Raw genomic sequence first — 12,065 nt, 5'->3', positions numbered from 1 at the left:
GATAAATCAGTCTGTCGTTTTTGCATTCCAATTGGCACTGTTGAATCTTGCAAAATTCTCCAATCCTCCAAAGAATTATCCAGACTCAGGGAGAGCCGGTGTAAAACCATAACCTGTGTAATTTCCATTTTCAGTGTTGCTGTATAAACACTCTCAGATTCTGATTTCTTATCAATTTTAATAAGGAAACATTCCCAATTCCTGTTCTATTATAATTTCACTGCATCATCTGTCCTCGTTTTACCGTTTTATTTTTCTGAGAGCACACAGAGAGCAATACTTTCTTTTCCCACGGAGAAACCAGGAACATATTTTTCATTTAATCAATCGCTCATTAATTTCTTATTGCTGTCATTCCTAAATCACCTCATTATTCCTTACTCTGTATCGCTCATTTTATGTTTCCATACCTGCAGATTGTACTTGTATTTCCCGGTATATTGGTTTTTAGTCGTTTTTAATCTCCTTCATCAAACATTTATTTTTGACGGATCGAACAAAGCGTGATGACATTGTCAGATTCAAGGTTTCCTGCTTTTCTCAACAGCGGTCATCAAATAAAAAAATACCATGGACAATTTTGCAGTTGTGAGTCAAAACAAAAGGGCTGCGCAGAGCTTTCTCTTTATTTACTGACGTCATGTTCATTTACAGCTCCTGTCTCGGCACGATGTACACCGATGGGACACTATTTTAGCTCCAGGCTACTGACAAATCTCGCCTCAGTACCGACATTCCTCTCAGTCATTCATTCCTTCTCTCAGACAATCACACCAACCGGCCAAATCCCTTTCCACATTTTCATGCTTTTTCTTTTATTGTTTCAGATTTCCCCCGATTCCAGATTCCTGGCTCCTTTCTCTTCCTTCAGTGTATCCATATAACTGTCTCTTTAATATATTCAAACTTCCTTGCAAATTGATATTCTCTCCTGCCTCTCTGTCTATCGCACACTTGTTAGTTGTTTGCTCGTGAAGTGTGAATTCACTGGTTGGCTAGAATTTGTAGCAAACTCAAGTTACACTTGAGATAATGGTGTTGAACCTTTTTTGAAACGCTGCAGTCCGCGTGCTGTAATTTGACCCCATGTAGCTAGTGCCCTTGAGTTTGTGGGTGGAATTGGTTTAAAACTTTTAAGGTGCTGTTGAAGGATATCTGGTAAAATTCGACAATAAACCAACGTCCTGCTGAATTTAGGAATAAGTGAGAAGTATAGATGATAGAGATCAGATTCGAGAGCGTGGTACCAAAAAAGCACAGCAGGTCAGCCATCCAAGGAACAGGAGACTCAAAGATGTGGGCACATGATGAAGGGCTTATCCTCGAAACGTCGATTCTCCTCCTTCTTGGATGCTGCCTGACCTGCTGTGTTTTTACACGACCACATTCTCAGCACTGCTGACTTGAGCCTTGTGAATGGTGAACAGGCTTTGGGAAGTCAGGAGGTGACTTCCTCACCACAGAATCACGACCATAATATCTATTTTGGAGGGACTTTGCTAATATGGAGAGTCCAGCTGAGTTTCTGCCCTATTTATAACACACAGCGTGTCTCCTGCGAAAATCCAGTGACTGAATCTGGATAGAACATTGGCGCAATTTTTAGATATTTGCCTTGTTTCAAATCCATCCTAAAGTATGTGTCAAACCATCTTTAATCCTACTTGTCAATATTTCGAATCCTATTTTACTTTGTCCCTCATTTTAACGCTGACTACATTGATGTCACTCTGAAACTTAACTTATTTAATCCTGCAGTAAAACTTATTTTGAACATAATTAAATGCATCCTAAATCGAGCAAACAAATATATGTTCTTTCTTTAAAATTAAATCGATGAGATGGTCACATTGTTGATGCAAATCTCCAGTACATCTACTTATTCACTGTGATAGAAATGAATGCTCTACATTTTGCTCCAGACTTTGATCCAAATTTCCTTGCAGTCAAATATCAGTTTTGTAGATTTAACACGACTTTCTGAATTAGAAGCTGGAGTTCAGGTTATTCTGTGGAAATGCTGCCTTTGTTAGTTTGGACTGAATGTGTAAAATATATTGTATTGTAGCTGCCTAACTTTGGTTGAAAGAAGAACTCACGAACTCAAAGTTGAAATCAACACTGCAAGTGACGAGAACAGAAAGGGAGAAATACTTCAAAACTCTGTTTAACTGGTACCTCCTCGCATGTGTGTATATTATTAATTTCAATATATAATTGGAACAATTAAATGGTGGTAAAATATTTCAAATTGAGTTAATTCTAAATGTTGATGACAGGATCAGAAATAGAATAGAATAGAATTCTGACAGTGTGGCAACAGGCTATTTTGCACAACAGGCCCTCACCAAACTTCTAAGGAGTAACCGAGCCTCCCTACACTGTTACTCTACTTTTCTGTCTGAAGAATGTTCACCTAACCTACACATCCCAGAATATTATGCGTAATTTAGCAACGTCAATACATCTAACCTGCGCATCACTATATTGTGAAAGAAAACTCGAACACCAGGAGTTAACCAATGCAACCACAGAGAGAATGTGCAAACTCCACACAGAGAGTCACCGAGCCTGGAATCGAACACAGGCCCCCGGTGCCGGGAGGCAGCTGTTGGAAACGCTGCAACAACATGCCGCCTCAAATAATTGATATTTTCAGAGAAAGGCGTGTTTATTTCAAAGTGTAGTTGTTTAATTGTCTGGCTAAAAGGTACAGTCGCAATGGAGGAAATGCATGTTTGTTTGTTTTTGTAGGGATATCCAAAGATATTTCCATCCATTAAAAGTCTCGTTGGAGTATTTTGGCATTTACGATAAAACAACATCTTTATATGGAAGAATAAAACAGAATATCTCGATGCAATTTGTATACATAACATGATTGCAAATTAGTTCAGTCATTAACGAGGCAGCAGAGGGTGGATGTCAGCCACCGAGTTAGTGGTGTGAATGGATGCAGTTGATGACTGGACACGTATTTACATTGCTTGCCTGCGTGCATTTTGATTTAGATTTCAGTATCACGTGTACTTTACAGTAAGAATACAATGTATAGAGTGAAATTTCATTGTTGCCATAAAATGGCGACGTCTTGAATGATGTTAAAAGCAGGAAAAAGGATATAGCTTGAAGATAGTCCATCAATTCTGAGCCAGTTTATTCCCGTTAACGACGCCTGCAATGGCAAATTATTGAAGGGGATGTTTTTCGAAATGATTCAAAATTGTCTCCGACGGATCCAAAGAATCACATGGAATGCGACCCTGTGGTGCCAAGGATGTAGATTAATAAGATCAGTTCTGAGATTATGCAGTTCTTTAGCAAACTTGAGATATTAAGAACAGACTCATGTTGTGAAATTCTATTCTTTTGTCTTCATAAACAAACATGACTCCAATGCATATGTGTGGACTTGGGGTGTGGGAGTAGGAGGGTTGTGATTGCTGTGTGAATTTAAATTATCCAAGATCCTTTTGCCAAATTGTTGTTTTCCAGATCAACATTAATGAATTCACGAGAGAGGACGAGAATCACATTCTGAAGGACAATGTTCAGAATGGTCTGTGGACATAGGCATGCAAGGTCAGATAAGTTTAATGATCCAACCTTCTCCCCAGTCCCTGCCCCTTCCTCTTATTTATCTCTTAACGCCCTTCCTATTCCCTCTATATTCCTGATGAAGGGCTTATGCCCGAAACGTCGACTCTCCGGCACCTCGGAAGCTGCCTGACCTCCTGCCTTTTTAGTGCTACTCTTTTCGATACTGACTCAACAGCGTTTCCCAGACCCACGTTCTCTCATCCTAAGTTCTGCCGCTGTTCCAATTCAGCTGTGATATGTCTTTGGTGCTGTTTATATGGAGGAACACTCATTTAACTCGGGAAGAATGAAAGTATCTGCAATTTCATATTCGTGCCTTGGATGGTGACCAACGAGTGAAAAGTATTTGCATGTACTTTTCGAATCCTTTACGGTGTTTTCAACTTAAGTCTGCAGTCAAAGTATGTTTTATTTGAACCCAATCACAAGCCATGAAAATTGGAGGACAAGCTAATTTTTATTGCACATCCCTAATTGCCAGAGTGCTGAGAAGAGTCAAAGGCATTGCTGTGGGTCTGGAGACTTATGACGATTCTCCAGGGTTCGAGAGTGTGGTTTTAGAAAAGCACAGCAGGTCATGCAGCATCCGAGGAATAGGAGTATCGACGTTTCGGACAAAAGCCTTTCATCAGGACTACTACATTTTGATATCTTGCCCTCTTTTATCTTCCCCAAATACAGCACTTTGCTTTTATCTGACTTAATTTCAATAAAATCAATTTTGTAAATTAATCCGCTGTTCCTTCCCACTTCCCCATTTGGCCCATGTCCCGTTTGGATTCTGAGCTAACCTTGTGAACTGTTCACTTTATCACAATTTTACTGTCATTTGCAAACATACTGAACAGCCATTCCATATTATATTGTTTCAGTCATTCACAAGATGTGGGCATCGCTGGATAAGCCAGCATTTATTGGGCACGTCGAGAACACAAAATGCACGTAAAAGTCAAGACTATTCCTATGGACTGGGCGTCACATCTACATCTTTCCAAGTAAGGACGGCAGTTCCCTTCCGCAAAAAGTCAGTTGTGAACCAAATGTTCGTTATTCAGGAAACGATAATGGATGGTTCGTTGTCATCAACTCATTTTTTCCGATTTAAAAAAAAATCAACTTCTATTTTCAGAGAGCAGTATTTGAACTCGGGTCTCCAGAATGTTAGTTATGTTTCTGGATGAAGAGGGCAGCGTTCGTACACCCATGGCACCGCCTCCCCGAGTGGCTGATCCGAATGATGAAGCAAGTTTCCCATATCTCATCTCCATTACCCGATCAATCTGATCTCCCACCTTCAGTAATGTTATGATCCCAAAGTGCAAGAACAGTTGGAGCTGCCTAGCGTCTAACGTCACTGAGTACTCCCTTATCTCGCTCAGTCTTGAAAAACTCAAGTTCAACAGAATCAATTTCCATCTGCAACTGGTCTGCCCAATCCACTAACGTCCTTCTAAAGCATTAGACCGCTGGCATACTGTCAACCACTTGACAGATTTAGCGCCATCTGGAATACTTACTTGTCATTACTCAGGTTTTCGTCGACATTCTTCACATGTCATCGCAAACGAGGAAGGAGGCCAATGTGTATTCCTGTGGTCTGCCACTGCATTCCAGTCATACACAAATTCCACCACTGCCTTCATGATGCTGAGAATCTTTTGTCTCGAACTTGACGAGATTTCCCCCGATCTGACGCGTCTTCTTTCCATTATTTATCAAGCACAGAGGATCAGGATAGTGCATTTGCATAGTTCCTTCAAGAAGGCAGGGCAGACAGACGAGGCGGCTAAGAAGTCAGAAGTGACAGCTGCCTTTACCAGGCGATCTTGCCTCAACATGGTGTGACTTACAACTGGAGAGACCTACCAGGAAGTTGTCCTCTCTGAAGACATCTGCAAAGATGCTGTCCTTCGTGATTGTAGTGGTCTTGGGATTGGATGATACTGTCTTAGGAGCCTGTTCAATTTCTGTAGTGTGTCTGGTAGATGGTACACACAGGTGTAATACTGCATCGTGGTGGATGGACTGAGCGAGGAGGGTAGTGGCCAGTATTATGTGCCAGGGACTGGCGTGTTGCTGAACTGTCAAATTTCTAAATTGATGTTAGATGAGCACACAATTAGGCTTATGGGGACTATTCCTTCACAGTCCTGAATAATGTCTCATCGTTGGTGGCACAGGTTTTGGGAAGGAGTTTGTAGGCAAGAGTTGTAGTGGTCTACGCAGGGTTTGCAGCTTCTTACATCTATAAGAATAGTCACTTTCAATTTCCGCTTCGTTTGGGGATTTGCAGAACCTTATCTGGGGCAGTGCTGGAGACTGTGCATATTTCTCGTCTCCAAAGTGTAGGTTAGATTTGATTCCACTGGAGAGGTGGTGAAACGAAGATTCAGCAGGATGTTACCCGGGATGGAGCAGGTTAGCTATGAAGAGAGGATGGATAGTTTCGTTGAATAATTTCAGTGAAGGCTTAAATTGGATCAGACAGATGTGTGCACGATTCTGACAGGCGTGAATAAGCTGAATAAAAGAATCCTCTTCCGCTCAGCTGCAATGTGAAAGCACGGGGCCATCATATTATGGTGAAAGGCATGAGAGGTTTCGAGAAGGTATGAGGATATCTCTTTAAACTGCCCGTGAGGGTAATTGAGGCTGGATAACTCAATCTTTAAAGGTGCTCTAAGCTACACTTGAAATGTCATAGCATTAGAAGCCATTAACCTCGTGAGGCAAAGTGTGACGAGAATAGATTGATAGTCGGTGTTTCTTTTAGTTGATGTCGACTCAGTGAGACAAGGACCTTTTTTGTACTGTCTGATTCTGTGATTCTATGAGACAAGCCGGTGGAAGCAGAAACCCTCAGGACAGTTCAAAATGTTTTAGGCAGGTAATTGTTAAGCCAAGACATAGAAGGTTTAATTTAAACGCGATCAGCGAATGGTGAGGTATGGGACACGAACATTTAGATGCTTTGTTTCCTTACAGCGCAGACATAATGGGCTGAAAGATTGTTTATTTGCCACATGTCTCTATGCCGCAGAGACATGAATAAAAGTCGGTCTTGAACATGGAGTTAAAAAAAAGACTGTAGAGACTCCAGTCGCCCCAGTCCACAAGGTTTACGGAGATGGTTGTTTTGTTAGTCAGGGCGTGCGGTTGTGCAATCTCTCTTATACGGTTTGAACACATTTCCTTGTGGGAGGCACAGGGTAACTGTTAATCAAATTCCATTTTTTTTCCAAATTACGGTTTAAAAACCGCAGTAAAAGCCGCTCTTGAGGAAAAATCAATCGAGCTTTCCTCACGGCGTTTGTCAAATCATTGGAGACAACAACACACCTTGCAGAACTCCATTGTTAAATACCAATACGCCCCCATCTACCACGATAGCTTTTCAGCCGCACGTCACATTGTCGCCTATGATCTGTCAAAACTTATTTTCTAAAGTGTGTCTGGTGGTGAATCTACAAGCAGCCTTCGACTTGAAGTTCCCTGCAGTCTTCAGCATTCAACATTGAGTTCCCTTATTGCACAGCACTAACGCCTGCTTACTTTTGGATTAGCAAAAATGTATATCTCTTAGATTTAAAATCAACAACTAATTCAATATAGAATGCCTTTTGTGGAAGACATTTTGAAATATCTACCACCCACCGGTTGTGTGTAGATTTATTTTTTCATATCAATTCTGAACACTGCGGCCATAATTTTCAGTCTGAGCCTGCTAATTCTAGAATAAAATAATTTATCTTCAACTCATCATCAAAACTCGACCTACTCTTGTGAAATTGGGCAAAACTGGTGACGGAGATGATAGCGGCAGAGCAGGATTAAACCAGTGGCCAGAGTTCTATTAACTTTAATACAGTACTGGATTGGAGCAAGGCGAATTTTGATGGAAGTATATCAGGAATTGTAGAGTTTATTTGGAACAGCTTGTTTGCAAGTAAAGGCCTTTGATAAGTTTCCACATGGGAGGCTGCTCTGGAAAGTTTGATTACATAGATCCAGGGTGATGTAGCAAACTCAGTGCATTTTATCTTCATGGTCGGAAGAAGCGTTTAAGAGGGGAAGGATGCTTGTTGGACGGGAGGCCTGTGACTCGGCTCAATCCTATTTGTTACTTATGTCAATGATTTGAATGATAATATACAAGGCATGATTAGTAATTTTGTAGATGATGCTAAAATATAAGGAATCCTTCACATTGACAAGGTTATCAAAATTTGCAGCAGAAACATGCCTGCTTGGGAAGTGGGCCGAGGAAAGACAAATTGGAGTGTAAAATAGATAAGTGTGAGGTCTTGCATTTTGCAAACTCAAATCAAGGTAGGACTTTCATGGTAAATTCTAGGGCCGTTCAGAGTGTAGTGGAACAGAGGGACCTTGTAGATCAGGTGCACAGTTCTCTGCAAGTGGAGTCACAGGTAGACAGGATAGTGAAGAAAGTTTTTGGCAACTTCATCGTTTAAGCCTTTGAGTATAGACGTTGCGAAGTTAGATTGCAGTAGTACACGACTTTGGTGAGGCTGCACTTGGTGTATAGTGTTCAATTTCGGCCAAATTGTTAAAGGAAAGACTGGAAAGAGTGCAAATGAAATATACAAGGATGTCTCCAGGACTCAGCCGTCTGCGTTATAGGCAAAGTTTGGAAACACATGGACTCCTGTGCTTAGAGTTTCGGAGAATAAGAGAGGAACTCAAAGAAGTGTATAAGATAATGAGTATGGATGCACTCATTTTTTTTCCCAGGATTATGGAATCAAGGAATATAGGGCATCAGTTTAAGGTTCGAGAAAAATAATAAAAGGGAACATGAGGGGCAGCGATTTTGCTCAGAGGGTGGTACACATATGGAATGATCTGCCAGAGGAAGTATTTGATGCGAGTACATTAAGAACATTTAAAAGGTATTCGTGCCTCTATATGGAGAGAAAAGATTTAGAAGGAGAGCCTCTCGACACAAGTAATCAGTCATGAACCGTCAATAAATAATTCGAACAATGAAAACACTAAGTCACTGATAAATTGCCCGCACCACACACACATAGGCACGGTTAAAACTATTGATTTCATAGGCGGAGAGCAGGATCGAAAAGTAATCAACTGACCCCGCTCCGCAAGCATTACTGGAAAGATCATCTTGAGTATAGACGTCTGGATGTGTTTGGTCTGCTTATCCTGGTTTGTTCTTGAGGAATTTGCGCACTGTATTTTTTGAGTATCTGTTCTTCTTGAATACGTTGTTTTGGTGGTTCTCCTCTGTATAGGCGATCCTACGTAGGACAAACAGGAAGTAAGTTAACCCCAGGATACACCAACACCAGCTAGCGACAAAAGGAGATGACCCACTCTCCCTCGTAGCCCTACACACGGATGAAAAAAGCCACCATTTCGACTGGGACAACACATCTATCCTGGAACAGGCTTAGCAAAGACATGCCAGAGAATTCCTAGAGGCCTGGCACTCCAACCATAACGCCATAAACAAACACATAGATCTAGAGGCCATCGATCAACCCCTGAGAAAACGAACAGGAAATGACAACATCACAAACCCCAGGAACCCCATCCAGGAGAAAAATATAAATAGAAAGCAGGAGACAACTGCTTCGCTTCACTTGGAGGTCGCCACTGATGATGTTACCTAGCCAGGTAATGAAACATCTGGATATCAAACCTACAGCTCGGCGATCAAACCTACACCCTAAATCATCTTGTTCCTTATTGTATTGTTTCTTGACCTTCATTTTTCGGTTTCTTTTAATTAATTGCAGAAGATACATAGTGCCTCGTGCACAACTAGAAAAGCCTTATAGCAAATGGTGAGGGGGAACGAACTGTCTATCTTCGTGTTTTATACATGCACCAACTACAGAAATGTTTGGAACTTGTAGACTTGTGATGTTTTCGGTCTAACAGCCCTATCCCCAAGCTATGTATCGACGTAAGAGCCAAACACATCGTTGTTGGCAGGCAATCAAATACCGTGATCAATAATTTCACAGATAAATAAAATCTTGTGGCGACAAACAGTGAGGAGCAGAATCGTAGCTTGCAGGAAGGCGCAGATTGGAATTCAACCTGGAGATATGTCAGGTGATGTGCTTTTTCAGGACAAACTAGAATATAGAATGCATGGTGAACAATCAATATCTGACTCGCACAGATTAGCAGAGGAACATTAAATTGTTTGTCCACCATGGAACTCGACAGTCTGGAAACAGATTATTCAGCCCAACAAACCCACACCAACCCTACAAAGAGCATCCAAACCAGACCAACTGCTTACTCCGGTAATCCTTCATTTCCCTGAAGACCGCACATAAACTACACATCCTTTAAAACTATGAGCAATTCATCATAATGCACATATCTTTTGACTGTGGATGGACTCAGAGCCACCAGGCAGAAACCCACGTATAAACAGGGATTACGTGCAAACTCCACACAGACCGTAGCCTGAGATTTTAAATCAAGCCCAGGTCCCTGATGATACATGCAGCAGTGCTAACTAATGGGCCAACGTGCCACCTGTTCTATAGTATGTCAGGATTCGTGGATAAAATGTTTAAGAAGGCATATGGTGGACATTCATTTGTGAATCAAACCAGAGGGTTTGCATCCTGGAATTGCAATCAGCGTTGGTTCTGCTACAACTAGAGCATAGCGTATGTTCCGGAATCCACATCACAGAATAACGTCATTCCACTACAAAGGGTGAAATGATGATTTGGAGGGCGAAGTGGGAATTTAGCAAAAAAAGGTTCTGTTATGAAGAGAGATTACACAAACTGGGGTTGCTTTCATGACAGGAGAACAGACAGAGAGTTGATGTGATTGAGATATACAAAGTTAGCAGTGACCCTGACAGGGTGGGCAAGAAGAAATATAATTCCTTCAGGGAAGGAAATACGAACAGGTGGCAAAGATTTAAGGTCAGGATCAGGCGTTTTCGAGGAGAATTGAGGCATTTTTTCAGACAGAGAGTGGCTTCAATATGGAAATCACTAGCTGGCATGTTGCACAAGGTGAAACCCTTCGTAAAATGAAAGAAGTATTTATATTAGCACGTGTAATGCCAAGTCATGCACGGTTAAGGGCCGAGTTCGGTGAAATGAGATGAAAAATGTTAATTTGATAGATTAACGGTGCAGAGCGTAGGGGTGCATTAGCCTGTTCCTGTCCTATAGATCTTTATATCTGCTCACTTGACAAAGGTTTGCTTATTTCACATTACCACGAGCTGAGGCTCCTCTGTCACTCGCCCCGCTCCCCGCCTCCCGCTTGTTGAGACACTGTATGAACAGTGATGATAATGAAAACAGAACATTGACTGTCGAAATTTACAGCACAATACAGGCCCTTACACACTCAATGTTGGGCCGACCCGTGAAATTAATTTGATGCCCAGTTAACCTACTGAATTCCAGTATTATCCAAATGTCTGTCCAAAGTCCATTTCAATGCATTCAATGTCGGCGAGTCTACCAATGTTGCAGGCAGGCCGCTCCACGCTCCTACTACTCTCTGAGTTAAGAAAATACCCGGAATAACTGTCCTAAATGTATCAACTCTCAATCGAAAAAAATGTCTCCTCATGTTAGCCTTCACTATGAGAGTAAAATGGCACTCACTATCCATTCTATCTAACAATCAGATTATCTCGATTAAGTCTTGAATCAGTCACGTCAAAATCTTCTTCTATCCAATGAAACAGCCTCAGTTTCCCCAGTCTTTCCTCGAAAGAAATTTCTTCCATACCAGGCAGCTTCCTACTAATTCTCCTCTGAACCCTATTCCAAAGCTTCCACATTTTTCCTTTAATGCAGTGACGAGAACTGAACACAATATTCCAAGAGCGGCTTTCCCATTGTCTTATACAGCTGAAGCATGACCTCGTGGCTCCTAAACTCAATCCGTCTACCAATAAACGCCAACACACCATTTGGATTCTCCAAAACCCTATCAACCATGGAGGTAACTTCCAGGGATTCATGTTCCAGGACACCGAGATCTCTCTGTTGACCGTCCTGCATTCCTCTCATTCCTTCTGAAGGGAACTACCTCACACTTTTCTGCATTAAACTCTATTTGCCATTTCTCAGCCCAGCACTGCAACTTATGTATGACCGTCTGTTATCCACAACATCCTTCAGCATTATTGGAAACTCTGCCTAACTTTGTGTCATCCGCAAATTTATTAACTCTAACTTTCAAACCCACATCCAAATCACTTTAAAGAAATGACAAACAGCAGTGGGCTTAAAACAAATCCTGGTGGCACACCACTGGTAACTGAAGTCCGAGATGAAAATTTTTCATCAATCAATTCGTCTACTTTCAAATAGCCAATTTCTGATTCAAACCGCTCAAACACCTTCCATCCCGAACCGCCGTATTTTTTTGAAACATTCTATCGTGTGGAACCTTATTAAACGCCTTACTAAAGTCCATTTAAACCA

The sequence above is a fragment of the Chiloscyllium plagiosum genome, unplaced genomic scaffold, assembly GCF_037043375.1.
Source record: "Chiloscyllium plagiosum isolate Xiang-an unplaced genomic scaffold, Cpla_swu_hap1 HiC_scaffold_41, whole genome shotgun sequence".
NCBI lineage: Eukaryota > Metazoa > Chordata > Chondrichthyes > Orectolobiformes > Hemiscylliidae > Chiloscyllium > Chiloscyllium plagiosum.
Note: the sequence above shows the minus strand (reverse complement) of the source record.